This window comes from Pseudorca crassidens, chromosome 1 (genome assembly GCF_039906515.1).
Source record: "Pseudorca crassidens isolate mPseCra1 chromosome 1, mPseCra1.hap1, whole genome shotgun sequence".
In the NCBI taxonomy this organism is placed as follows: Eukaryota; Metazoa; Chordata; class Mammalia; order Artiodactyla; family Delphinidae; genus Pseudorca; species Pseudorca crassidens.
Genome location: NC_090296.1, coordinates 4847083 through 4874128, shown reverse-complemented (window position 1 = coordinate 4874128; position 27046 = coordinate 4847083). Strand labels below are relative to the sequence as shown.

Genomic DNA, 27046 nt, shown 5'->3' with positions numbered 1-27046 from the left:
CTGTGCAAAAGCCTTTAAGTTTAATTAGGTCCCATTTGTTTATTACTGTTTTTATGTTCATTAGTTTAGGAGATGGATCAAAAAAGATCTTGCTGCAATTTGTGTCACAGAGGGTTCTCCCTATGTTTTCCTCTAAAAGTTTTACACTATCTGGCCTTACATTTAGGTCTTTAATCCATTTTGAGTTTATTTTTGTGTATGGTGCTAGGGTGTGTTCTAATTTCATTCTTCAACATGTAGCTGTCCAGTTTTCCCAGCACCACTTATTGAAGAGACTGTCTTTTCTCCATTGTATATGTATACTTGCCACTTTTGTCATAGATTAGGTGACCATAAATGCGTGGGTTTATCTCTGGACTTTCTATCCTGTACCATTGATCTATATTTCTGTTTCTGTGCCGGTACCATACTGTTTGATGACTATAGCTTTCTAGAAGAGTCTGAAGTCAGGGAGCCTGATTTCTTCAGATCTGTTTTTCTTTCTCCAGATTGCTTTGGCTATTCATGGTCTTTTGTATTTCCATACAAATTGTAAAGTTTTTTGTTCTAATTCTGAAAAAAAAATTGGTAATTTGATAAGGATTGCATTGAATCTGTAGATATCTTTGGATATGTAGCCATTTTCAGAATATTGATTCTTTCATCCAAGAATATGGTATATCTCATCATCTGTTTGTGTCATCTTTTATTTCTTTCATCAGCATCTTATAGTTTTCTAATTACAGGTCTTTGGCTTCCTTACGAAGGTTTATTCCTAGCTATTTTATTCTTTTTGATGCAACGGTAAATATGATTGTTTCCGTAATCCCTATTTATGAACTTCCGTTGTTAGAGTATAGTAATGCAAGAGATTTCTGTGTATTAATTTTGAATCCTGCAACTTTTCCAAGTTCATTGAAGAGCTCTACTAGTTTTCCGGTATCATATATATGATTTTGTATGTATAATATAATATCATTGGCAAATAGTGACAGTTTTACATTCCCTTTTCCAATTTGGATCACTTTTAATTCTTTTCTTCTCTGATACCAGTGGTTACGGCTTCCAAAACTATGTTGAATTATACTCAAATAAAAAATTTAAAATATTAGGTGAGCAAAAAAATACCAATTTCCAATTACGGGAAATATGGGTGGAGACAATAGATAGCTAGTGGGAAGCAGCCGCATAGCACAGGGAGATCAGCTCGGTGCTTTGTGACCGACTAGAGGGGTGGGATAGGGAGGGTGGGTGGGAGGGAGATGCAAGAGGGAAGAGATATGGGGACAAATGTATATGTATAGCTGATTCACTTTGCTATACAGCAGAAACTAACACACCATTGTAAAGCAATTATACTCCAATAAAGATGTTTTTTAAAAAAAGATATACCAGTAATATGTCAAGCAAAGCCAGAATTTCAATTATAAAGCCAAAGGACATGACTGTTACCACTTAGGGTAAGGACGAGGGTCAGGAGAAGTGGTTGACAACCTTCATATTCTGGCGCAGTGGCAAGATTGAAGATTCCTTTTCAACAGATTTCACATATCCTCAACATTAGGGATTGCCTAAATAATGATGTGAATGCGGAAGCAGGGATAAGTGGAGAGTGTCTCCACCATTTTTATCTTCTACTTTGTTTTATACTCCTCAGAGTGGGTGCACTGGACCAGAAATGAGGATTCTTCCTTGAGTGCCATCCTAGGATGGCATCTTTGTCATAGGAGCCCGGACACCCATGTGAGCATCATCTAGTTCCTAGTCTGGGGATGGGTGGTTTCTCAAAAAGTAATGACTAAGCTAAAAAAAATGAGTGAAAGAAAATTAAAGGAGGACATCTTTATCCCATTGATAAACAAGGAACTGTTGTGAAGCAAAAACCTGATAATAAATATGAGAGAGATATAATGATGTGAGAATGGTTATAGAGACAGGTGAGTGATATCGAGGTCTCGCTGGGTTTTGCAAACCCTAGAGTGTCAAAATTTGCATTAGTGAAGTAACGCATGCATCAGTGAAACATATAGAATGAAGAGAAAGTCATCTTTTCTGGATCGATGATGATAAATGCCAGCGCATGAGTCGTGGATGACGAATAATACATGTCTGGACCTCTCAGGTCCAATACACAAGACATGTGGTCTGTCTCTTCATGCGTATTCACTGGTTATGCTAACTGAGCCAATGAAAGCATCAGTAAACAAATCTGCTGGTCCATGGAGAGAAAGTCTCAATCTCGGTCATTACCTTCTCTGTTCGGTACTTTTCAGAATAGAAGCTCAGGCGATTTCAGCCTCCATTTTGATCAAGCTTCTCCTCTTCAGGTTGCTATGGGACAGAGACCCAGGTGAGTCATGGCCAGGGTTCCTGTCTTGGTTTGGGAAATTTGTTTAAGTGTTTTCATTGTATTCTCAAAAGTCATCGATATATATCAAAGGGTTGATGATGGCCCGTTGAAAAATAAGCCATGAGAGCTTATGCTGATGAAGTGATCATCTAGATCCTGGAAATGCATTAAGGAAAGAGATCACATGTATGGTGATAGTGATTGGATAGAAGTTAGGGATATTTGCAGGTCTTGTTCTTGGGTTTGGGGTATTCATGTCTTTCTTTCATTAGTATCAATGGTATAATGATTTATTTGATAGAGATATGTCAATGAACGAACTAAAATTGAACCCAAGGGGACCAACAAACAAGGTGGGTAGAGGATGAGGCATGGGCAAGGAACTATAAGTATCTGGAATTTGAGGGCCAAGAAGGATACGTACTCTGTTTTCTACATTGATTTCTTCCTATGGACAGATGTTCAGAATATATAACATCATGCTCTTAGTTTGGGTTACTTAATTTAGATTTCATATTATTAATCGATAAGTGATAGAACCGTTCAAAATATGTAAATAGTAGATTAAGAAGAAAAAGTCAGTTAATTCCTACTGTGGACACATGTGGTCTGGCAAGAAGCAATCCTAAATATTTCCACTGGTGATGACCATTAATAACAAATGGATCCAGGAGGTCAGCTGTTTGGCCAAGCTTCATGTGGATGTGAATAATTAAGAGTCAATTTTATTGTTCTGGGGTGCTCTCAAGTTTGACGGTATTTTTGTTTGTAGAAAAAGAAAAATCTCTGCGTTATGAAAGAGTGACCAATTCCTCATGATTGAGAACATTAAATCTGGAAAGAATGCATCAAAGTCCATAAAGTTTCCTTTCTCTCTCTCTCTTTTGTTTCATCGACTGTGCTTTCTATTGATTAAAGTGGGCATGTTCGAGCTGATCAAGCCTTCAGTATTCCATTGTGAGGCACCTTATAATTGCAGGAACCCATGTGAGTAATAATCAAATTTCATGTCATGGTTTCTGTTATTATTTTGTCCCTATGTGTATGCATTCAGTATATTACTAGAGACATCCCTATAGGAAAACAGAAGGCCAGTCAGCTCAGTGATAAATGTTACATTTTATGAAATATTAATTGCTTACTGCCCCAATGAAAAAAACAAGGCAAAACAAAACAAACCACAACAAGACAAAATCAGCATTGTGATTTACAGGTGAGACACACTGCTGTGAGAATAAATTATGGAGAGAAGAGGGATATCATGACTGCCCTTAGGTTTCGTGATTAGTAGGGTTTTCAATACCTATGAGAGATTTATTGCCTCAATCAGTACACGATGTAGAAATACGTGAAGAGAAGGAGGGACACTATTGGATCGATGATGACTACTGGTGGCGTATGAGTCATGTACAATGAATATGTGTCTGGAACTCTGAGGTCTGATGCAAATGGAATCTAGTCCATTGTCCTATTGGTAGTGACCCTAGAGGCTGAAGTCAGGAATGAATGAGGGTCTTCTTTGCAGTCTTTGTGTTTATGCCTTTTCATTCTGTTTGTACAATTGAAAAACTGAGGCTCTCTTCATAAATATATGAATAAAACTAAAGATGAATGATGGAAAACAATTTCCAGTCACAGAAATTTGGGTGGAGATGAGATATACGATTAATATATCAAGGAAAGCCTGAAATTCAATTACAAAGCCATGGCACATGACTGTTACCACTTACGGTAATGAGGTGGGGGCCAGGAGAAGTGGTAGACAACATTCATATTCTGGCACAGAGGCAATATTGAAGTGGTTCCTTTTCAAAAGCTTTCGTATATCCACTACATTAGGGATTTCCTATATAATGATGTGAATGTGGAAGCAGGGATGAGTGGAGAGTGTCTCCACCATTTTAATCTTCTGCTTTGCTTTATACACCTCAGAGTGGATGCATTGGACCAGAAATGAAGATTCTTCCTTGAGTGCCAGCCTAGGATGGCATCTTGGTCGTAGGAGCCAGGAGACCCTTGTGAGCATCATCTAGTTCCTAGTCTGGGGATGGGTGTTTTCCCTAAAAGTAATGAGTATATTAACAAAATGGTGAAGGAAAATGAGAGAATGGTATCTTTATCTCATTGATAAACAAGGAACTGTTGTGAAGCAAAATGCTGATAATAAATATGAGAAAGATATAATGGTGTGAGAATAGTTCAAGACAGGTGAGCGATAGCGAGGCCACATGGGGTTTTGCGAACCCCAGTGTCAAAATTCGCATTAGTGAATTAATGCATGAATCAGTGAACCGTACAGAATGAAGAGAAAGTCATCTTTTCTGGATCGATGATGATAAATGCCAGCGTATGAGTCGTCGATGATGAATAATACGTGTCTGGAACTCTGAGGTCCAATACAAAAGAAATGTGGTCTTTCTCTTCATGCATTTTCATTGGTTATGCTAACTGAGCCAATGAATGCATCAAGCAACAAATCTGCTGATCCATGGAGAGAAAGTCTCCATCTCGTCATCACCTTCTCTGTTTGGTACTTTTTAGAATAGAGACTCAAGGTAATTTCAGCCTCCATTTTGATCAAGTTTCTCCATTTCAGGTTGCTATGGGACAGAGACCCAGGTGAGCTTTGTCCAGGGTTCCTGTCTTGGTTTGGGGAATTGATTTAAGTGCTTTCATTGTATTCTCAAAACTCATTGACATATTTCAAAGGGTTGATGATGGCCCGTTGTAAAACAAGCCATGAGAGCTTATGCTGATGAAGTGGTCATCTAGATCCTGGAAATTCATTAAGAAAAGAGATCTCATGTATGGTGGTAGTGACTGGAGAGAAGTTAGGGATATTCGCAGGTCTTGTTCTTGGGTTTTGGGTATTTGTGTCTTTCTTTCATTAGTATCACTAAAGTAATGATTTAATTGATAGAGATATATAAATAAATGAAGTAAAATCCGACCCAAGGGGACCAACGATGAAGATGGGTAGACGATGAGGCATCGGCAAGGAGCCATAAGTATTTGGAGGCCGGACGGCAAAGAAGGATACGTACTCTATTTTCTACATTGATTTCTTCCTATGGACAGATGTTCGGAATATATGATGTCATGCTTTTATTTTGGTTACTCAATTTAGTTTTCATACTATTAATCGATCAGAGATAGAACCCTTCAAAATAAGTAAATAGTAGATTAAGAAGAAAAGGTCAATTATTGCCTACTGTGGACTCATGTGCTTCAGCAAGAAGTAATCCTATGGACGGCCACCAGTGATGCCCATTAATAACAAGTGGACCTAGGAGTTCCAGTGCACATGGAATCTAGTCCATTGTCCTATGGGAAGTGACCCTAGAGGCAGAGGTCAGGAATGATGAGGGGCTTCTTGGTGGTCTTTGTATGCATGCCTTTTCATTCTGTTCAACAATTGAAAAACTGAGGCTGTCTTCATAAATATATGAATAAAAAAAAATTAACGGCAGCAATTACCAATCATTGAAATATGGGTGGAGGCGAGATATACCATTAATATATTAAGGAAAGCCTGAATTTCAATTAGAAAGCCATGGCGCATGACTGTTACCACTAGAGTAAGGAGGAGCAGGCCAGGATAATGGGTAGAAAAACTTCATAATATGACACACCGGCAAGATTGAACTGGTTTCTTTTCAACAGATTTCACATATCCGCTGTGTTAGAGATTGCCTAAATAACAATGGGAATGTGGAAGCCGGGATGAGTGGTGAGTGTCTCCACCATTTTTATCTTCTGCTTTGCTTCATACTCCTCAGAGTGGATGCACTGGACAAAAAAAGAGGCTTTGTCCTCGAGTACCAGCCTAGAATGGCATCTTGGTCATGGGAGCCCGTGTGAGCATCATCTAGTTCCTAGTCTGGGGGTGGGTGTTTTCACTAAAAGTAATGACTATGCTAACAAAATGGGTGAAAGAAAATCGAAGGAGGGCATCTTTATCCCACTGATAAACAAGGAACTGCTGTGAAGCAGAAAGCCGATAATAAATATGAGAGAGATATGATGATGTGAGAATGGTTCTAGAGACAGGTGAGCGACATTGAGGCCTTGCTGGGTTCTGCAAAACCTAGAGTGTCAAAATTGGCATTAGTGAAGTAACGCGTGAATCAGTGAAACATATTGAATGAAGAGAAAGTCATCTTTTCTGGATCAATGATGATAAATGCCAGCATGAGTCATCGGTGATGAATAATATGTGACTGGAACTTTGAGGTCCAATACAAAAGAAATGTGGTCTTTCTCCTCATTGGTTTTCATTGGTTATGTGAATTGAGCCAATGAAAGCATCAATCAACAAATAGGCAGATCCATGGAGAGAAAGTCTCCATCTCGTCATCACCTTCTCTGTTTGGTACTTTTCAGAATAGAAGCTCAAGGAGATTTCAGCCTCCATTGTGATCAAGGTTCTCCTTTTCAGGTTGCTATGGGACAGACACCCAGGTGAGCTATGGCCAGGTTTCCTGTCTTGGTTTGGGGAATTGGTTTAACTGTTTTTATTGTATTTGTAAAAGTCATCAATATATATAAAAGGGTTGACGAAGGCCTGTTGATAAACAAGCCATGAGAGCTTATGCTGAAGAAGTGATCATCTAGATCCTGGAAGTTCATTAAGGAAAGTGATCTCATGTATGGTGATAGTGATTGGAGAGAAGTTAGGGATATTCGCGGGTCTTGGGTATTCATGTCTTTTGTTCATTAGTATCACTGATGTAATGATTTAATTGATATATATCAATGAATGAAATAAAATTGGACCCAAGGGGACCAACGATCAATTTGGGTATAGGATGAGGCCTGGGTAGGGAACCATAAGTATCTGGAAGCCTGATGGCCAAGAAGGATTCATACTCTGTTTTCTCCATTGGTTTCTTCTTATAGACAGGTGTCCGGCATATATAAAGTCATGCCCTTTGTTTGGGTTACACAATTCTGATTTCATACTATTAATAGATCAGTGATAGAATGGTTCAAAATATGGAAATAGTATATTAAGAAGAAAAGGTCAATCATTGCCTACATTGGACACGTGTTCCAGCAATAAGTAATCCTAAAGATTACCACCACTGATGCCCATTGATAACAAATGGACCTATGAGGTCAACTTTTTGGCCAAGCATCATTTAGATGTGAATAATTAAGAGTCAGTTTTATTGTTCTGGGTCGCTGTGAAGTTTGAGGGTATTTTGGTGTGTAGAAAAAGAAAAATCTCTGCATTACGAAAGAGTGATCAATTCTCCATGACTGAGAACATTAAATCTGCAAAGAAAGCGTCAAGGTCCATAAAGTTTCTTTTCTCTCTCTCTCTTTTCTGTCATCGACTGTTCTTTCTACTGATTAAAGTGGACACATTTGTGTTGAGCAAGCTATCAGTATTTCACGGTGATGGCATCTTATCATTGCCAGAACCCATGTGAGTAATAATCAAATTTCATGTCATGGTTTCCGTTATTTTTTTGTCCCTCTGTGTTGCATTCAGTGTATTATTGGAAAGATCCCTATAGGAAAACAGAAAGCCAGTGCAGCTTGGTGATAAATGTTACATTTTACGCAACATTAATTGATTACTGCCTCATGAAAAAAACAAAGCAAAGCAAAACAAAACAAAACAAACCACAACAACCCAAAACCAGCATCGTGATTTACAGGAGAGAATACTACTGTGAGAATGAACTATGGAGAGAAGAGGGAAGTCCTGACTGCCCTTAGGTTGTGTGATTAATGGGTTTTCAATATTTATGAGAGATTCATTGCCTCAATCAGTACACAATGTAGAAATACGCAAAGAGAAGGAGGGACAGTATTGGATAGATGATGACTACTGGTGGCGTATGAGTCGTGTATGATGAATACGTGTCTGGAACTCTGAGGTCCGATGCAAATGGAATCTAGTCCGCTGTGCTATTGCAAGTGACCCTAGGGGCTGAGGTCAGGAATGAATGAGGGGCTTCTTTGTAGTCTTTGTGTTCATGCCTTTTCATTCTGTTCATACAACTGAAAAACTGAGTCTCTCTTCATAAATATGTGAATAAAAATAAAGACGAATGGCAGAAAACAATTTCCAATCATGGAAATATGGGTGGAGATGAGCTATACCAGTAATATGTCAAGGAAAGCCTGAGTTTCAATTGGAAAGCCATGGCACATGACTGTTACCACTTAGGGCAAGGAGAAGGGGGGCAGGAGAATCGGTAGACATCCCTCATATTCTGGCACAGCAGCAAGATTGAAGTGGTTTTTATTCAACAGATTTCACACATCTGCTACATTAGGTATTGCCTAAATAACGATGTGAATTTGGAAGCAGTGATGGGTGGAGAGTGTCTCCACCGTTTTTATCTTCTGCTTTGCTTTATACTCCTCAGGCTGGATGCACTGGACCTCAGGAGGATTATTCTTTGAGCGCCAGCATAGGATGGCATCTTGGTCATAGGAACCAGGAGACCATTGTAGGCATCATCTGGTTCCTAATCTGAGGGTGGGTGTTTTCACTAATAGTAATGACTACGCTAACAAAATGGGTTAATGAAAATTAAAAGGAGGGACTCTTTTTCCTATTGATAAACAAGGAACTGTGTGAAGCAAAAACCAGATAGTAAATATGAGAGAGATATAATGATGTAAGAATGGTTCTAGAGACAGGTGAGTGATATCGAGGCTTCAGTGTGTTTTGCAAACCCTGGAGTGTCAACATTGGCCTTAGTGAATTCACACATGAGTCAGTGAAACATATAGAATAAGAGAAAGTCATCTTTTCTGGATCGATGATGAGAAATGCCAGTGCATGAGTCATCGATGACGAATAATACGTGTCTGGAACTGTGAGGTCCAATAGAAAAGAAATGTGGTCTTTCTTATGTGTTTTCTTTGGTTATGCTAATTGAGCCTGTGAAGGCATCAGCCAACAAATCTTCGGATCTATGGAGAGAAAGTCTGAATCTCGGTGATCACCTTCTCTGTTTGGTACTTTTCAGAATAGAAGCTCAAGGAGATTTCAGCCTCCATTGTGATCAAGGTTCTCCTTTTCAGTTTGCTATGGGACAGAGACCCAGGTGAGTTATGGCCAGGGCTCCTGTCTTGGTTTGGGGAATTGGTTTAAGTGTTTTCATTACATTCTCAAAAGTCATTGATATATATCAAAGGGTTGATGATGCCTGTTGAAAAATAAGCCATGAGAGCTTATGCTGATGAAATAATCATCTAGATCCTGGAAATTCATTAAGGAAAGTGATCTCATGTATGGTGATAGTGATTGGAGAGAACGTATGGATATTCGCAGGTCTTGTTCTTGGGTTTTGGATATTCGTGTCTTTCTTTCATTAATATCAATGATATAATGATTTAATTGATAGAGATATGTCAATGAACGAACTAAAATTGAACCCAAGGGGACCAACAAACAAGGTGGGTAGAGGATGAGGCATAGGCAAGGAACCATATGTATCTGGAAGCCTGAGGGCCAAGGATACGATACGTACTCTGTTTTGATTTCTTCCTATGGACAGATGTTCAGAATATATAAAGTCATGCTCTTAGTTTGGTTTACTAAATTTATATTTAATACTTTTAATCGATCAATGATAGAACCATTCAAAATATGTAAATAGTAGATTAAGAAGAGATGGTCATTTATTGCCAAATGTGGACACACGTGGGCAATTTCCACCCCTTATGCCCCTTAATTACAATTGGACCTAGGAGGTCAACTGTTTGGCCAAGAGTCATGTAGATGTGAATAACTGAGTCAATTTTATTGTTCTTGGCCACTCTCAAGTTTAAGGGTATTATTTTCTGTAGAAAAAAACATCTCTTCATTATGAAAGAGTGGTCAGTTCCTCATGACTGAGAACATTAACTGTGGAAAGAAAGCATCAATGTTCATAAGTTTCCTTACTCTCTCTTTTGTTTCATCGACTGTGCTCTTATTGATTAAAATGGACACATTTGAGCTGAGCAAGCTATCAGTATTCCATGGTGAGGTACCTTATGATTGCAGGAACCCATGTGAGTAATAAGCAAATTTCTTGTCATGGTTTCCGTTTATTTTTGTCTGCCTGGGTGTGCATTCAAGGTATTATTCGAGATATTCATATAGGAAAACAAAAGGCCAGTGCAGTTCGGTGATAAATGTTACATTTTATGAAACATTAATTGATTACTGCCCCAATTAAAAAAATAAAACAAAACAAAACAAAACAACACAAAATCAGCATCATGATTTATAGGAGAGACACACTGCTGTGAGAATGAACTATGGAGAGAGGAGGGAAATCATGACTGCCCTTCGGTTTTGTGATTAATAGGCTTTTCAGTATTTATGAGAGATTTATTACCTTAATCAGTACACAATGTAGAAATAATGAAGAGAAGGAGGGACACTATTGGATTGATGATGATTACTGGTGGCGTACCAGTCGTGTATGATGAATACATGTCTGGAACTCTGAGGTCCGATGCAAATGGAATCTAGTCCATTGTCCTATTGGAAGTGACCCTAGGGGCTGAGGTCAGGAATGAATGAGGGGCTCCTTTGCAGTCTTTGTGTTCATGCCTTTTCATTTTGTTTGTGCAAATGAAAAACTGAGGCCCTCTTCATAAATATATGAATTAAAATAAAGAAAAATGACGGAAAACAATTTCTATTCATGGATATATGGGTGGAAACAAGATATACCATTAATATGTCAAGGAAAGCCAGGATTTCAATTTTAAAGCCATGGGACATGACTGTTACCACTTAGCGTAAGGAGAAGGGGACCAGGGGAAGTGGTAGACAACCTTCATATTCTGGCGCAGAGGCAAGATTGAAGTTGTTCCTTTTCAACAGGTCTCACATACCTGCTATGTTAGGGATAGCCTAAGTAACGATGTGAATGTGGAAGCAAGGATGAGTGGAGAGTGTCTCCACCATTTTTATAATCTGCTTCGCTTTATAATCCTCAGAATGGATGCACTGGACTAGAAACGAGGACTCATCCTCAAGGGCCAGCCTAGGATGGCATCATGGTCGTAGGAGCCAGGAGACCTGTGTGAGCATCATCTAGTTCCTAGTCTGGGGGTGGGCGCTTTTGCTAAAAGTAATGACTATGCTAACCAAATGGATGAAAGAAAATTAAAGGAGGGCATCTTTATCCCATTGATTAACAGGAACTCTTGTGAAGCAAAAACCAGATACTAAATATGAGAGAGATATAATGATGTGAGAATGGTTATAGAGACAAGTGAGAGATATCAAGGCCTCACTGAGTTTTGCGAACCCTAGAGGGTCATAACTGGCATTAGTGAATTAGCGCATGCTTCAGTGAAACATATAGAATGAAGAGAAACTCATCTTTTCTGGATTGATGATGATAAATGCCAGCGTATGAGTCACTGATTATGAATAATATGTGTCTGGAACTCTGAGGTCCAATACAAAAGAAATGTGATCTTTCTCTTCATGCTTTTTCATTGGTTTTGCTAATTGAGCCAAAGAAAGCATCAGTCAACAAATCTGCCTATTCATGGAGAGAAAGTCTCAATCTCAGTCGACACCTTCTCTGTTTGGTACTTTTCAGAATAGAAGCACAAGGTGATTTCAGCCTCCATTGTGATCAAGGTTCTCCTTCTCAGGTTGCTATAGGACAGAGACCCAGGTGAGTTATGGCCAAGGTTTCTGCCTTGGTTTGGAGAATTGATTTAAGTGTTTTCATTGTATTCTCAAAAGTCATCAATATATATTAAAGGGTTGATGATATGGCCATTTAAAAACAAGACATGATAGCTTATGCTGATGAAGTGATCACCTAGATACTGGAAATGCATTAAGGAAAGAGATCTCATGTATGGTGATAGTGATTGGAGAGAAATTAGGGATGTTCGTGGGTATACTGTTCTTGGGTTTTGTTTTTTCGTGTCTTTCTTTCATTAATATCAATGATGTAATGATTTAATTGATAGTGATGTATCAATGAATGAACTAAAATTGGACCCAAGGGGACCAACGATGATGTTCTGTAGAGGATGAGGCATGGCCAAGGAACTATAAGTATCTGGAATCCTGAGGTCCAAGAAAGGATACATACTTCATTTTCTACATTGATTTCTTCCCTTGGACAGATGTTCGGAATATATAAAATCATGCTCCTACTTTGCGTCACTCAATTTATATTTCATACTATTAATCGATCAGTGATAGAACACTTCAAAATATATAAATAGTAGATTAAGAAGAAAAGGTCCATTATTGTCTACTGTGGACACATGGGGTTTGGCAAGAAGCAATCCTAAATATTTCCATCAGTTAGGACCGTTAATAACAAATGGACCTAGGAGGTCAGCTGTTTCCAAGCATCATTTAGATGTGAATAATTAAGATTCAATTTTATTGTTCTGGAACACTCTCAAGTTCGAGGGTATTTTTGATTGTAGAATAAGAAAAATCTCTGCATTATGAAAGAGTGATCAATTCGTGAATACTGAGAACTCTAAATTTGGACAGAAAGCATCAATGTCCATACAGTTTCCTTTTTCTTTCTCTTTTTTGTTTCATTGACTGTGCTTTCTACTGATTAAAATGGACATGTTCAAGCTGATTAAGCTATCAGTATTCCATGGTGATGCACCTTATGATTGCTGGAACCCATGTGGGTAATAAATTTCATGTCATGGTTTCCGTTATTTTTTTTGTCCCTCTGTGTGTGCATTGAGTGTATTATTGGAGAGATACATACAGGAAAAGTAAGGCCAATGCAGCTCAGTGATAAATGTTACATTTTATGAAACATTAATTGATTACTGCCCAGATGGAAAAAACAAACAAATCAAAACAATACAAAACAAATCAACACAAACCCAGCATCATGGTTTACAGGAGAGATGTACTGCTGTGAGAATGAACTCTTTTGCTAAGAGGGATATCATGACTGCCCTTAGGTTTTGTGATTAATAGGTTTTCCAATATTTATGAGAGATTTATTTCTTCAATCAGTAAACAATGTAGTAATAAGCAAAGAGAAGGAAGGGCCATAATAGATCGATTCCATGGCGATGCATCATATAACTGCAGGAACCCATGTAATCAATAATCTAATTTCTTGCTTTTCTTTTAGTCTTTTTCCTTCCTCTGAGCGTACACTCAGTTTATTTTTAGAAAGATCCATATAGGATAACATAAAGCCAATGCACCTCAGTTTTAAATGTTGCATTTTTCAAGCATTAGTTGATTACTACATAGCTGAAAAAAAAATACAAAAGCAGCATCATAATTCACAGAAGAGATTCATTGCCGTGAGAATGAACTATTTACAGAATAGGGATATCATGATTATCCTTAGGTTTTGTGTTTAATAGCACTTTCAATTATTTTGTGATGTATTGAATTATTCAATAAACAATGCCCAAATACTTGAGGTCACAGAAGTTACATTGTATGGCTGATTACTCCTAGTGGCTTATGGGTTATGAAAGTTGAATTTGTGTCTGTAACTTTGATGTCCTATTCAAAGCTAATGTAAGGATTTTTCTTTGGGCATCTGCCTTGGGTGGCATCTTTTTTTAGGAGCCAGGAGACCAGTGCTATCTACAAGAGACCCACTTTAGACCTAGTGACACATACAGACTGAAAGTGAAGGGATGAAAAAAAGATATTTCATGCAAATGGAAATCAGAAGAAAGCTGGAGTAGCAATACTCGTATCAGATAAAATAGACTTTAAAATAAAGACTCTTACAAGAGATATGGAGGGACACTACATAATGATCAAAGGATCAATCCAAGAAGAAGATATAACAATTATAAATATTTATGCACCCAACATAGGAGCACCTCAATACATAAGGCAAATGCTAACAACCATGAAAGGGAAATTGACAGTAACACAATAATAGTAGAGGACTTTAGCACCCCACTTACACCAATGGACAGATTATCTGAACAGAAAATAAATAGGGAAACACAAGCTTTAAAATGACACAACAGACCAGATAGATCTAATTGATATTTATAGAACATTCCACCCAAAAGTGACAGATTACACTTTCTTCTCAAGTGCACATGGAACATTCTCCAGGATAGATCACATCTTGGGTCACAAATGAAGCCTTGGAAAATTTAGGAAAATTGAAATCATATCAAGCATCTTTTCTGGCCACAAAGCTATAAGACTGGAAATCCATTACGGAAAAAAACTGTAAAAAACACAAATACATGGAGGCTAAACTTAATAACCAAAAGTTCACTGAAGAACTCAAAGAAGAAATAAAAGAATACATAGAAACAAATGACAATAAAAACACAACGACCCAAAACCTATGGGATGCAGCAAAAGCAGTTCTAAGAGGGAAGTTTAGAGCAATACACTCTCACCTCAAGAAACATTTCAAATAAACAATCTAACTCTACATTTAAAACAACTAGAGAAAGAAGAACAAAGAAAATCCAAAGTCAGTAGAAGGAAAGAAATCATAAAGATCAGAGCAAGAATAAATGGAATAGAAACGAAGAAAACAATAGCAACGATCAATAAAACTAAAAGCTGGTTCTTTGAGAAGATAAACAAAATTGATAAACCCTTAGCCAGACTCATCAAGAAAAAAAGGGAGAGGATGCAAATCAATAAAATTAGAAATGAAAAAGGAGAAATCACAACAGACAGTGCAGAAATACAAAGGATTATAACAGACTACCACAAACAACTATATGCCAATAAAATGGACAACCATGAAGAAATGGAAATTCTTGGAAAAGTACAATTTTCCAAGACTGAGCCAGAAAGAATTAGAAACTATAAACAGACCTATCACAAGTAGTGAAATTGAAACCGTAATTAAAAATCTTCCAACAAACAAAAGCCCAGGACCAGATGGCTTCACAGGCTAATTCTATCAAACATTTAGAGAAGAGCTAACACCCATCCTTCTAAAACTCTTCCAGAAAATTTCAGAGGCACAAACACTCCCAAATTCAATCTACGAAGCCACCATCACCCTGATACCAAAACCAGAAAAAGATATCACAAAAAAAGAAAATTATAGACCAATATCACTGATGAACATAGATGCAAAAATCCTCAACAAAATACTATCAAACAGAATCCAACAACATATTAAAAGGATCATACACCATGATCAAGTGGGGTTTATTCCAGGGATGCAAGGATGCTTCAATATATGCAAATCAATCAATGTGAACACCACATTAACAAAATAAGGAATAAAACCCATATGATCATATCAATAGATGCAGAAAAGCTTTTGACAAAAGTCAACACCCATTTATGATAAAAACTGTCCAGAAAATGGGCATAGAGGGAACCTGCCTCAACATAATAAAGGCCATATATGACAAAACCACAGCAAGCATCATACTCAATGGTGAAAAACTGAAAGCATTTCCACTAAGATCAGGAACAAGACAAGGATGTCCACTCTCACCTCTCTTATTCAACATAGTTTTGGAAGTCCTAACCACAGCAGTCAGAGAAGAAAAAGAAATAAAAGTAATACAAATTGGAAAAGAAGAAGGAAAACTGTAACTTTGCTGATGACATGATACTATACACAGAAAATCCTAAAGATGCCACCAGAAAACTACTAGAACTAATCAATGAATTTGGTAAGGTTGCAGGATACAAAATTAATGCACAGAAATCTCTGGCATTCCTATACACCACCAACAAAAAATCAGAAAGAGAAATTAAGAAAACACTCCCATTTACCATTGCAAGAAAAAGAATAATATATCTAGGAATAAATCTTCCTAAGGAGGCGATCAGTTGATCTTCCGATCAATTGGTTGGAAGAATCAATATTGTGAAAATGACTATACTACCCAAAGCAGTCTACAGATTCAATGCAATCCCTATTATCAAACTACCACTGGCATTTTTCACAGAACTAGAACAAAAAATTTTACAATTTGTATGGAAACACAAAGGACCCTGAATAACCAAAGCAATCTTGAGAAAGAAAAACGGAGTTGGAGGAATGAGGCTCCCTGACTTCAAACTATACCACAAAGCTACAGTAATCAGGACAGTATGGTACTGGCAGAAAAACAGAAATATAGATCAATGGTATAGGATAGAATGCCCAGAGATAAACCCACACACATATGGGCACCTAATTTACGACAAAGGAGGCAAGAACATACAATGGAGAAAAGACAGCCTCTTCAGTAAGTGGTGCTGCAAAACTGGACAGCTACATGTAAAAGAGTGAAATTAGAACACTACCTAACACCATACACAAAACTTAACTCCAAATGGATTAAAGACTTAAACATAAGACCAGACACTATAAAACTCTTAGAGGAAAACATAGGAAAAACACTCTTTGACATAAACCACAGCAAGATCTTTTTCACCCACCTCTTAGAGTAACAGAAATAAAAACAAAACTAGACAATGGGACTTAATGAAACTTAAAAGCTTTTGCACAGAAAAGGAAACCATAAACAAGACAAAAAGACAACCCTCAGAATGGGAGAAAATATTTGCAAATGAAACAACAGACAAAGGATTAATCTCCAAAATATACAACAGGTCATGGAACTCAATATCAAAAAAAACAAAACAATCCAGTTAAAAAATGGGCCAAAGACTTAAATAGATATTTCACCAAGGAAGACATACAGATGGCCAACAGGCACATTAAAAGATCCTCAACGTCACTAATTATTAGAGAGATGCAAATCAAAACTACAATGAGGTATCACCTCATGCTGGTCAGAATGGCCATTATCAAAAAATCTAGAAACAGTAAATGCTGGTAAGGGTGTGGTGAAAAGGGAACCCTCCTGCACTGTTGGTGGGAATGTAAATTGATACAACCACTATGGAAAACAGTATGGAGTTTCCTTAAAAAACTAAAAATAGAACTACCATATGACCCAGCAATCCCACTACTGGGCAAATACCCTGAGAAAAACATAATTCAAAATGAGACATACACCACAATGTTCATTGCAGCACTATTTACAATAGCCAGGATATGGAACCAACCTAAATGCCCATCGACAGATGAATGGATAAAGAAGACGTGGCACATGTAAACAATGGAATATTTCTCAGCCATAAAAAGAAACAAAATTGAGTTTTGTAGTGAGGTGGATGGACCTAGAGTCTGTCATACAGAGTGAAGTAAGTCAGAAAGAAAAACAAACACCGTATGCTAACGCATATATATGGAACCTAAAAGAAAAAAGGTACTGATGAACCTAGATGCAGAGCAGGAATAAAGAGGTAGACATAGAAAATAGACTTTTGGACATGGGGTGGGAGGGCGAAGGTGGGGCGAAGTGAGAGTAGCATTGACATATATACACTACCGAATGTAAAATATTTGGCTGGTGGGAAACAACAACATAGCACAGGGAGATCAGGTCGGTGCTTTGCGATGACCTAGAGGGGTGGGGTAGGGAGGATGGGAAGGAGACTCAAGAGGGAGGGGATATGGGGACATGTGTATGCATATGGCTGATTTGCTTTGTTGTGCAACAGAAACTAACACAGTATTGTGAAGCAATTATACTCCAATAAAGATCTATTAAGAAATATTTAATCATATTTTTTTTTCTCATGGTTTTGTTGATTTCTGTGTTTGTGTGTGTGTGTGTGTGTGTGTGTGTGTGTGTGTGTGTGTGTATTAAGGGTAAAGTTCAAAATTTCCATACAGAATAGTAGATGGCCAAGCTCAATAAGAAATAGAGAATTTGATGAAACATTAAATGATTAATAAATAAATGAAAACAGCATCTAATTCAAAAAAGAGTTTCATTGATATGAAATTGAACTATTTACACAGTAGGGATATCATGCTCTTTTTGGGTTTTGCAGATAATAGAATTTAAAAATGTTTGTGAATGGATTACTTGATCAGTTAATAAACAAATAGAAATGAACAAAGAACAGAGACATATTCATGGACGAAGTATGATGATCGTTCCAGGAATAGTCCTTAGTGATGAAAACATGTCTGAAACTCTGAGGTCCAACACAGAGCATAAGTAGTCTATTTCCTTCATTAAAATTGTATAGGGAGATGTCAGGAATACCAAAAGATCATATTCTTATTGACTTCATAGAGTTATAGTTGTTTTTTGTAATTGATCTGTGATGGACTCATTAAGCAAATATAAATGTATAAGGAAAAATAGGGTGAAGTATTTTTCTCATATGAACACCTTTGTTGAAGCAAAAGATATTGTGAATAAAAACTGAAAATTCTGAATCCCATTAAATAAATGGGTGAGGGTCACCTCCTTGACCAGAGTTCTATAGACATGCCTATGTAAGAATCATTAAATTATTCTTTTTCAGACTAAAGATTTAGGTTTTTCTTTAATAAGGTAAAAAATAAATAGAAAAACAATAACTAATAAATAATTAAATACTGAGTATATGAAATTCCAAAAACAAGGATCTGTGGCTTCTGGTCTCAGTATTTTCATCATCTTCTGTGTTTTGTACTCAGAATGAATGCACTAGAGATGGTTTAGAATCATCCATGGTCACCAGATCTGTGGTTGCCTCTGTATAATACGAGGATGGAGATTAATGTGAGTAATAGTTGAAGTTCTTTTTTCAGTTTTTTTTTTATTAAAGAAATTCACTGTATCGTTAAGAAATGTGGAATATGAGTAAAGAAGGTAGCTGCATTTCAGTGTTGAGTATGTTATTACAAACCATTATATTGATTAATGCATATATGGAAAACTGAGCATTAATATGAGACATATATTAAACTAAGAATAATTCCATATACATCAGTGCTCTTGTTTTTTTTTGTAATGCTAAAATTATCAGTGAATTTGTGATTTATACAATAAAGAAATAAAAATGTATGTAGAAAAGAGGGTCAATATTGGATCAGTGATGACTACCCGTGGCGTAAGAGTCGTGTACGATGAATACGTGTCTGGAACTCTGAGGTCCAATGCAAATGGAATCTATTCCATTGTCTTGTTTGAAGTGATTCTATAGGCAGAGGTTAGGAATATACAAAGATATTTGTTTTGGTTATTACGACCATGCATTTAAAAAATTTTTATGATTGGATCAATGAAGTAGTCAATATACAAATTTGTAAATTAAATAATGATGAATATGAAGGCTTTTCAATAATAAAAATATGTGGTTAGTCAAAAATTACTATTATATACAAATACATTAATATATATTGAAAAGACGTTTTTAGGTAAAAAGTTATATAAAGATGTTATCTCTTTGGTTAAGAGTGATATAGAAAATGATAGGTATTAGTTACTGACTGAGTCAGTAAGCACTTTGACATTTGATTCATTAAGGAAAAAACAAATAAATAATTACCATAATTTAGTAAATGACTAAATTACTGTGCAAATGAATAGCGGAATATTGGATGAATGGAGAATAAATAAATAGATGGATAAATCTGAATATTTTTATCACCTTGTCTGCTTGTTACTCTTCAGGACAGATGTTCCCCCTACTTCAGCTTCTGCTGTGCTCAGTTGTCCTGCTGCTTCTGTGTCAGAAAGTAACTAAGGTAAATAACAGGCAAGGTTGGTGTTCTTGGATTAGGTGATGTGTTTGAGGGTACTCATGGTGTTATTAAAAAGTATTAAATTAATCAAAAATTATTCATAGTTCAATGATAAATCTGAGAAGAAATATTATTTTGAATAATTGATAGTGGGCAGGATTGAGGTTGAATAATGCAAGAGGTGGACCCTTAATGGGAAATGATTCTTAAACTGAGAATTAGGGATATTGAAGGGTCTTATTCTTGGGGTTATTATCAACTAATTAATGATTTAATCAATGCAAATATACAAATGTATGAAGAGAAGAGACTCAGTCGTGGACCAATGATGATGATCGTTTCGGGAAGAGTCCTGAACGATGAAAACATGTCTGAAACTCTGAGGTCCAACCCAGAACATAAGTAGTCTCTCCCTCTTTGAAATTGCTTTTGTAGAAAGAGGTCAGGAATATTTAAAGATCATATTCTTGTATTGATTTCATGGATTTAGATTTGTTAGTATTAATGGATCTGTGATGGAACCATTAAGCAAATATAAATTAACATGTAAGGAAAGAATACGGTGAAGCATGGTCCAAATTGAACGTATTTTGTGAGGCAAAAGATATGGTTAATAAACATTGAAAACACTGATGCCCATTAGATAAATGGGTGAGGGTCACTTATTTGACCAAGATTAGATAGAAATGCATAAGTAGGCATCAGTTTAATTGTTCTGCTTTAGCCAAATGGTTGTGTTTTTTCTTTTAACAAGACAAAAAATAGAGAGAATAAGAAAAACTCATAAATATCTAAATACTGACTAAATGAAATGTAGAAAACAAGGATCACTGGTGATTAGGTCTCAATATTTTTATTATCTTTCATGTTCTGTACTCTCCAGAATGAATGCATCATTTAGCATCTTCCATGAACATGAGCTCTGTGGTTGCTTCTGTATAATAGGAGGATGAAGATTAATGTGAGTAATAGTTGAAGTTCTTTTTTCAGTTTGCTTTTTTATTAAAGTAATTCACTGTATTGTTTGGAATGTGGAATATAAATAAAGAAGGCAGCTGTATCTCAGTATTGAGTATGGATATACAAACCATCATATTGATTAATGCATATATGGAAAACTGAGACTCTTAGTAGATATGTATTACACTGAGAATAATTCTATGTACATCAGGGGTCTTCTTGGGTTTTTTGAATTGTACTGCTAAAATTATTAGTGAGTTTTTAATTTAATCAATAAAGAAATAGAAATGTATGTAGAAATAAGAACAGTACTGGATCGATGATGATTTCTGGTCATCATCAATATGAGTTGTATATGATGAATACATGTCTGGAACTCTGAGGTCCAATATTAAATTAAGCTTGTCCATTCTCAACTTGAGAAGGTGTCCTATAGACAAATGTTAGGAATAAATGAGGGGCTTGTTTTTTGTCTTTGTGTTCATGCATTTCATTCTATTATTATAATTGGATACTATGAGAATCTATAAATAAATATATAATTAAAACTAACAATGAATGGAGTAAAACACTTTCCAATTACCAAAATATGTGGTGAGACAAGAAATATTATTAATATATCATGGAAACCCTGAAGTTCAATTAGTAATGAATGGTACATGACCATTACCACTTAGGGTAAGAATGAGGTAGACAGGATAATTTGTAGACAACCTTCATATTCTGGCTCAGTGGCAAGATTGAAGTGGTTCGTTTTCAACAGACTTAATACATACACTAAATTAATGATTGCCTAAATATCTGTGTGAATGTTGAAGTAAGGGTAAGTGGAGAGTGTCTCCACCATTTTTATCATCTGCTTTGCTTTATACTCCTCAGAGTGGACACACTGGACCTGAAAGATTCTTCCTTGAGCACCAGCCTAGGATGGCATCTTTGTTTTAGGAGCCAAGAGACCAGTGTGAGCAAAATCAAATTTGTAGTCTTGGGTTGGGTGGTTTTTCTAACATATTTACTGTATTAATAAAATATTTGAAGTATAATTAAAGAAGGCTATTTTTATCCTATTGATAATAAAGAGATTAATATGAAGCATTATATTGATTAATGCAGATTTGAAAAACTGATCATAAATATGAAAGAGATATAATTATGTGAGTATCTTTCTAGAGACATGTTAGTGGTATCAAGGCCTTGTTGGGTTTTGTGACTCATAGAGTTATAGATTATAATTAGTGAATCAATGAACTAATCAATTAACAATATAGAATGAAGAGACATTCATCTTTTCTGGATCAGTGATGATAAATGCCGGCGTATGAGTCATCGATGATGAATAATACGTGTCTCGAACTCTGAGGTCCAATACACAAGAAATGTGGTCTTTCTTTTCATGCATGTTCATTGGTTGTGCTAATTAAGCCAATGAAAACATCAATCAAGAAATCTGCGGATCAAAGGAGAGAAAGTCTCAATCTCGGTCATCACCTTCTCTGTTTGGTACTTTTCAGAATAGTAGCTCAAGGTGATTTCAGCCTCCATTGTGATCAAGGCTCTCCTTTTCGGGTTGCTATGGGACAGAGACCCAGGTGAGTAATGGCCAGTGTTCCTCTCTTGGTTTGGGGAATTGGTTTAAGTGTTTTCATTGTATTTTCAAACATAATCGATATATATCAAAGGGTTGATGATGGCCTGTTGATAAATAACCATGAGAGCTTATGCTGATGAAGTGATAATCTAGAACCTGGAAATTCATTAACCAAGGAGATCTCATGTATGGTGATAATGTTTGGAGAGAAGTTAGGGATATTCGCTGGTCTGGTTCTTGGGTTTGGGGTATTCATGTTTTTCTTTCATTAGTATTAATAATGTAATGATTTAGTTGATAGAGATGTACCAATGAATGAACTAAAATTGGACCCAAGGGGACCAACGATGAAGATGGGTAGAGGATGAGGCATTAATGGGCAAGGAACCATAAGTATCTGGAAGCCTGAGGACCAAGAAGTGTACACACTCTATTTTCTACATTGATTTCGTCCTATGGACACATGTTTGAAATATATAAAGTCATGCTCTTAGTTTGGGTTAATAGATTTTGATTTAGTATTATTAATGGGTAAATAATAGAACCATTAAAGATATATAAATAATAGCTTAAGAAGAAAAGGTAAATTATTAGGTACCTATGAAAATATATTGTCAGCCAAGAAATAGTAATGAAGATTGCCAGCACTGATGCCCATTAGGAAATGAATGGATCAATGGTGTCACCTCTTTGACCAAGCATCATACAGATGTGATGATTAAGTGTCAGTTTTATTGATCTGTGTCATTCTCAAGTTTGAGGTTCTTTTTGTTCATAGAAAAATTCTCTAAATTATGAAAAAGTTATAAATTCTTCATGATTTGTGTACTATAAATCTAGAAAGCAAGAATCAATCGCAATACATTTTCCTTTTTTTTAAACATCTGCTGTGCATTGTACTTCTGAAAATGGACATGTTTGAGCTGATTAACCATGATTCCATGGTCATGCACCTTATGATTGCATCGCTGTGTTAGATTCACAGGAACCAATGTGAGTAATAGTCAAATTTCTTGTCTCAGTTTCAGTGATTTTTTTTTTTCCTGTGCATTATTCACTGTTTTATTTGAAAGTTCCATACAGAATAAAAGAAGGCCAACTGTAGCTCAGTGATATATATTGAATACTGCTTAGATGAAAAACGGCATCATTATTTTTAAGAAAGATACTCTGCTGTGAGAATGAATTATTTACAGAATAAATAAGGCCTAACCCTTTTTGTGAATAAACTGTTTTAAATTATTATGATTGATTTTTCTGAATTAGTCAATAAACCATGTAGAAATGAGTGAAGAAAAAGAGGGACAATATTGGATCGATGATGACTATTGGTGGCGAATGAGTCGTGTACGATGACTGGAAGTCTGATGTCCGATGCAAATGGAATCTAGTCCATTGTCCTATTTGAGTTGATTCTAGAGACACTTGCCTGATATATACAAGGGACTTGTTTTTGGTCTTTATGTTTATGCATTTTCTTTATATTTTATAATTGGGTTAATCAAATAAGCAATAAACAAGCATATAAATAAATAAAGATGAAGGCAGTGAAATATTGTCCAATTATAAACATATGTGGTGATAGAAGAAACAATATTAGTAAATTTGAAAACAGTGAAGTCCAAAGAGAAATAAATGGTACATGAAAAATCTTTGACTAAGAGAAAGATGGACAATTGTAGTAATAATCACTGCTCATTTTCTTGGTCAGCGTCAAGTTTTAAGTTCATTTTCTTAAGAGAAATTGAAATAAATATACTCCAAATTAATGATTGTCTAAACCACTGAAAAATGAAATGCAGAAGCAAGGATCAGTGGAGATTAGTTCTCAATTTTTTATCATGTGCTCTGCCCTGTACTCCTCAGAATGGATGCCCTTGAGCTGATCTAAGCATCTTGCATGCTCAGGAGCCCTATGGTTGCATCTGTGTTAGGAGGATGGAGAACAATGTGAGTAGTAGTCAGTGTTCATGTCTTGGATTGAGCCGTATTTTTAAAAAGACACTTACTGTATTGTTAAAAAATATAGTAGAAGTCCAAACTTGCCAAAGTCAAGGAATATGATCATTAATCCATATATGAAACACTGAGCTCAGTTAATGAGAGAGTTGAGTGTCAGGGGAGATGATGGTTTAGATAGATGTTAGGGATATTTAAGGGTCTTACTCATGATTTATTTGTGTGACTTATGTTTATTTATTTATTTTAAAATATTTATTTATTTGGCTATGCCGGGTCTTAGTTGCAGCGTTAAGTATCTTTAGTTGCAGCATTTTTAGTTGCAGCATGTGAGCTCTTAGTTGTGGCATGCGGTATCTAGTTCCCTGACCAGGGATCAAACCCGGGCCCCCTGCATGGGGAGCATGGAGTCTTAACCACTGGACTACCAGGGGAGTCATTTAAATAATAGTGAATTAATCAATAAACAGATGTAGACGATACTGGAGAAAAGAGCCCCTCCTGGACCACTGATGATGACTGGAGGCATAGGAGTCATATATGGTGAATACCATGTGTCTGTAACCCTGATTCCACACAATGCAAAATCTAGCCAATGTTCTGTTATAAATGACCCCATGGGTCGATGTTAGGAAAATACAAGCATCATATTCCATTTTTGGGGTTAGATGTATTAATAATAATAAATCAGTAATTGAGCCCTGAAAAAATGTAAAAAAAAGATGAAAAGAAGAAGGTGAAGCATTGTCCACCAGGATCATATGTGGTCAGGCAAGAAATATTATTAATAAAATAGAAAACATTCATGCCCTTTAAGCAATAAGTGAATAAGTGTCTTGCCCTTTTGCTGAAAGGATCATACAGACACTGATAAGTAAGAGTCAACATTATTGTTCTGGGTCAGTCTCAAGTTTAAGGTTTTCTTTTGTTAAGAGAAAAAAATACTACACTATGAAAAATTCATGAATGCTTAAATGAGTAAATGAAATGTGGATAACAAGGATCAATGGAGATAAGGTCTGAAATTTTTTATCATCTTTTCTGCTCTGTACTCCTTAGAATGGGAGCACTTAAGCTGGTTGAAGGATTCTTCTGTGGTCCTGAGAGCTCTGGTTGCATTCACGTGTTAGGACTGTGGAGACCACGTGAGTAATAGACAAATTTTGGCCTTAGTTTCAATATTTTATTTAAGGCTATTGACTATATTATTGCAAGTTGTGAAATATAATCAATGAAATCCAAATAGCCCAGTGTGAAATAATGGGATTAATATGAAGTACTATATTGATTCATTCATAAAATGAAAAATGAGAGTTATTAATGAAAGATGTTGACACGAGAATGATTCTAAATATAAGATATTTCTAAGCTCTTCGGTGGTTCCGATGAATAACCATTTTAAAAATTATAATTACCGAATTATGAATTGACCCATAAATAGTGTGGAAAGGAATGAAGAAAAAGAGATACTGTACTGGATTAATGATGACTACTGGCAGCATGTGAGTCACATACGATGAGTGTGTGTCTGGAACTCTGAGGCCCAATAAAATTAATCTAGTCCATTTTCATTATTTGAAGGTATTCTATAGACAGATGTCAGGAATATACCGAGATCTTGATTTGTTGCTTATGTGCATGCATTTTCATCTATTATTATAATTGGATAAATGAGAGAATCTATAAATAATTATATAAATCAGTAAAGATGAATGCATGAAGCATTGGCCATTATATAAATATATGAATGGTATATGACTGTTAACTGTTTTCTAAGGGAATAAAAGTCTTACATAATGTTCATAATCTGGTCAAGGGTCAAACTTGTTCATTTTCTTAAGAGAAATGAATATTCACACCAAATTAATGATTGCCTAAGGATTGATTAAATGAAAGGTAAAAGCAATCAATGATCAGTGGAGAGAATGTCTCAACCATTTTGATCATCTGTTCTTCCCTCTTCTCCTCAGAAGCAATACAGTGGACCTGATTTAAGGACCTTTCCTTGATTGACAGCCTTAGGATAGGATCTGTGTTTTAGGATCCCAGAGATCTATGTGAGTAATAAGCAAATTCTTTCCTTGGTTTGGATGTTTTGTTAAGGGTCTTCATTATGTTAACAAAAAGAATTAAAAATATTCCAGAAAGTCCAATGTGTCCTTGTAACAAATATGTGATTAATAGAATCACAATGATTAAAGCATTTATGAAAAGTTGTATAATTAATAACAAAGATACATTGATTTGAGAATGACTCAAGATACATATCAGGAATAACAAGGACTTCTTGGCGTTTTGTGAATCATATTGTTTTAAAGTTGTAATTAGTGAATTAATGAATTAACCAATAAATGATATAGAATGAATGAAGAGAAAGTCATCTTTTCTGGATTGATGATGATAAATGCTAGTGTGTGAGTCACTGATGACGAATAATATGTATCTGGAACGCTGAGGTCCAATACAAAAGAAATGTGGTCTTCTCTTCGTGTGTTTTCATTGGTTATGCTAATGAAAGCATCAGTCAACAAATCCACCGATCCATGGTGTGAAAGTCTCAATCTCGGTTATCACCTTCTCTGTTTGGTACTTTCCAGAATAGAAGCTCAAGGTGAGTTCAGCCTCCATTTTGATCAAGGTTCTCCTTTTCAGGTTGCTATGGGACAGAGACCCAGGTAAGCTATAGCCAGG

The 27046-nt window shown here is 36.1% G+C and overlaps 3 long non-coding RNA genes, 18 other non-coding genes and 1 pseudogene across 22 annotated transcripts; all 22 read left to right on the top strand.

The window, feature by feature from the left end:
- Positions 1 to 2032: 2032 nt before the first annotated feature.
- LOC137207838 (small nucleolar RNA SNORD113/SNORD114 family) lies at positions 2033 to 2107 on the top strand. Its single transcript, XR_010935322.1, has one exon. It is a non-coding gene; the product is annotated as a small nucleolar RNA SNORD113/SNORD114 family (small nucleolar RNA).
- Positions 2108 to 3700: 1593 nt separating this feature from the next.
- Positions 3701 to 3772, top strand: LOC137207722 (small nucleolar RNA SNORD113/SNORD114 family). Its single transcript, XR_010935219.1, has one exon. It is a non-coding gene; the product is annotated as a small nucleolar RNA SNORD113/SNORD114 family (small nucleolar RNA).
- An 879-nt stretch (positions 3773 to 4651) lies between these two features.
- On the top strand, positions 4652 to 4726 carry LOC137207727 (small nucleolar RNA SNORD113/SNORD114 family). Its single transcript, XR_010935227.1, has one exon. It is a non-coding gene; the product is annotated as a small nucleolar RNA SNORD113/SNORD114 family (small nucleolar RNA).
- On the top strand, positions 4666 to 7760 carry LOC137222597 (uncharacterized). Of its 2 annotated transcripts, XR_010942530.1 has the most exons (4): positions 4666 to 4948; positions 5250 to 6059; positions 6713 to 6790; positions 7691 to 7760. It is a non-coding gene; the product is annotated as an uncharacterized lncRNA (long non-coding RNA). The 2 variants fall into 2 exon arrangements; XR_010942520.1 differs by having other exon boundaries at positions 4666 to 6059.
- LOC137207778 (small nucleolar RNA SNORD113/SNORD114 family) lies at positions 6496 to 6568 on the top strand. Its single transcript, XR_010935245.1, has one exon. It is a non-coding gene; the product is annotated as a small nucleolar RNA SNORD113/SNORD114 family (small nucleolar RNA).
- Positions 7761 to 8151: 391 nt separating the features above from the next.
- On the top strand, positions 8152 to 8223 carry LOC137207716 (small nucleolar RNA SNORD113/SNORD114 family). The gene has a single exon (XR_010935218.1). It is a non-coding gene; the product is annotated as a small nucleolar RNA SNORD113/SNORD114 family (small nucleolar RNA).
- Positions 8224 to 9104: 881 nt separating this feature from the next.
- Positions 9105 to 9179, top strand: LOC137207793 (small nucleolar RNA SNORD113/SNORD114 family). The gene has a single exon (XR_010935253.1). It is a non-coding gene; the product is annotated as a small nucleolar RNA SNORD113/SNORD114 family (small nucleolar RNA).
- A 1550-nt stretch (positions 9180 to 10729) lies between these two features.
- Positions 10730 to 10801, top strand: LOC137207748 (small nucleolar RNA SNORD113/SNORD114 family). The gene has a single exon (XR_010935235.1). It is a non-coding gene; the product is annotated as a small nucleolar RNA SNORD113/SNORD114 family (small nucleolar RNA).
- An 883-nt stretch (positions 10802 to 11684) lies between these two features.
- Positions 11685 to 11759, top strand: LOC137207753 (small nucleolar RNA SNORD113/SNORD114 family). The gene has a single exon (XR_010935236.1). It is a non-coding gene; the product is annotated as a small nucleolar RNA SNORD113/SNORD114 family (small nucleolar RNA).
- A 563-nt stretch (positions 11760 to 12322) lies between these two features.
- Positions 12323 to 12397, top strand: LOC137207939 (small nucleolar RNA SNORD113/SNORD114 family). Its single transcript, XR_010935378.1, has one exon. It is a non-coding gene; the product is annotated as a small nucleolar RNA SNORD113/SNORD114 family (small nucleolar RNA).
- Positions 12398 to 13754: 1357 nt separating this feature from the next.
- Positions 13755 to 13826, top strand: LOC137207929 (small nucleolar RNA SNORD113/SNORD114 family). The gene has a single exon (XR_010935375.1). It is a non-coding gene; the product is annotated as a small nucleolar RNA SNORD113/SNORD114 family (small nucleolar RNA).
- Positions 13827 to 18247: 4421 nt separating this feature from the next.
- LOC137207950 (small nucleolar RNA SNORD113/SNORD114 family) lies at positions 18248 to 18319 on the top strand. The gene has a single exon (XR_010935389.1). It is a non-coding gene; the product is annotated as a small nucleolar RNA SNORD113/SNORD114 family (small nucleolar RNA).
- Positions 18320 to 18799: 480 nt separating this feature from the next.
- LOC137222562 (uncharacterized) lies at positions 18800 to 22413 on the top strand. Its single transcript, XR_010942499.1, has 5 exons — positions 18800 to 18883; positions 19778 to 19851; positions 20732 to 20809; positions 21688 to 21769; positions 22320 to 22413. It is a non-coding gene; the product is annotated as an uncharacterized lncRNA (long non-coding RNA).
- LOC137207742 (small nucleolar RNA SNORD113/SNORD114 family) lies at positions 19190 to 19261 on the top strand. The gene has a single exon (XR_010935232.1). It is a non-coding gene; the product is annotated as a small nucleolar RNA SNORD113/SNORD114 family (small nucleolar RNA).
- LOC137207875 (small nucleolar RNA SNORD113/SNORD114 family) lies at positions 20167 to 20238 on the top strand. Its single transcript, XR_010935344.1, has one exon. It is a non-coding gene; the product is annotated as a small nucleolar RNA SNORD113/SNORD114 family (small nucleolar RNA).
- LOC137207786 (small nucleolar RNA SNORD113/SNORD114 family) lies at positions 21121 to 21197 on the top strand. Its single transcript, XR_010935251.1, has one exon. It is a non-coding gene; the product is annotated as a small nucleolar RNA SNORD113/SNORD114 family (small nucleolar RNA).
- LOC137207735 (small nucleolar RNA SNORD113/SNORD114 family) lies at positions 22100 to 22174 on the top strand. The gene has a single exon (XR_010935229.1). It is a non-coding gene; the product is annotated as a small nucleolar RNA SNORD113/SNORD114 family (small nucleolar RNA).
- A 54-nt stretch (positions 22414 to 22467) lies between the features above and the next one.
- LOC137218545 (uncharacterized) lies at positions 22468 to 26486 on the top strand. Its single transcript, XR_010940736.1, has 4 exons — positions 22468 to 23389; positions 24263 to 24346; positions 25415 to 25500; positions 26326 to 26486. It is a non-coding gene; the product is annotated as an uncharacterized lncRNA (long non-coding RNA).
- On the top strand, positions 23708 to 23771 carry LOC137207843 (small nucleolar RNA SNORD113/SNORD114 family; annotated as a pseudogene).
- On the top strand, positions 24858 to 24931 carry LOC137207820 (small nucleolar RNA SNORD113/SNORD114 family). Its single transcript, XR_010935290.1, has one exon. It is a non-coding gene; the product is annotated as a small nucleolar RNA SNORD113/SNORD114 family (small nucleolar RNA).
- On the top strand, positions 25831 to 25902 carry LOC137207776 (small nucleolar RNA SNORD113/SNORD114 family). Its single transcript, XR_010935244.1, has one exon. It is a non-coding gene; the product is annotated as a small nucleolar RNA SNORD113/SNORD114 family (small nucleolar RNA).
- A 256-nt stretch (positions 26487 to 26742) lies between the features above and the next one.
- Positions 26743 to 26817, top strand: LOC137207783 (small nucleolar RNA SNORD113/SNORD114 family). Its single transcript, XR_010935250.1, has one exon. It is a non-coding gene; the product is annotated as a small nucleolar RNA SNORD113/SNORD114 family (small nucleolar RNA).
- Positions 26818 to 27046: the final 229 nt, after the last annotated feature.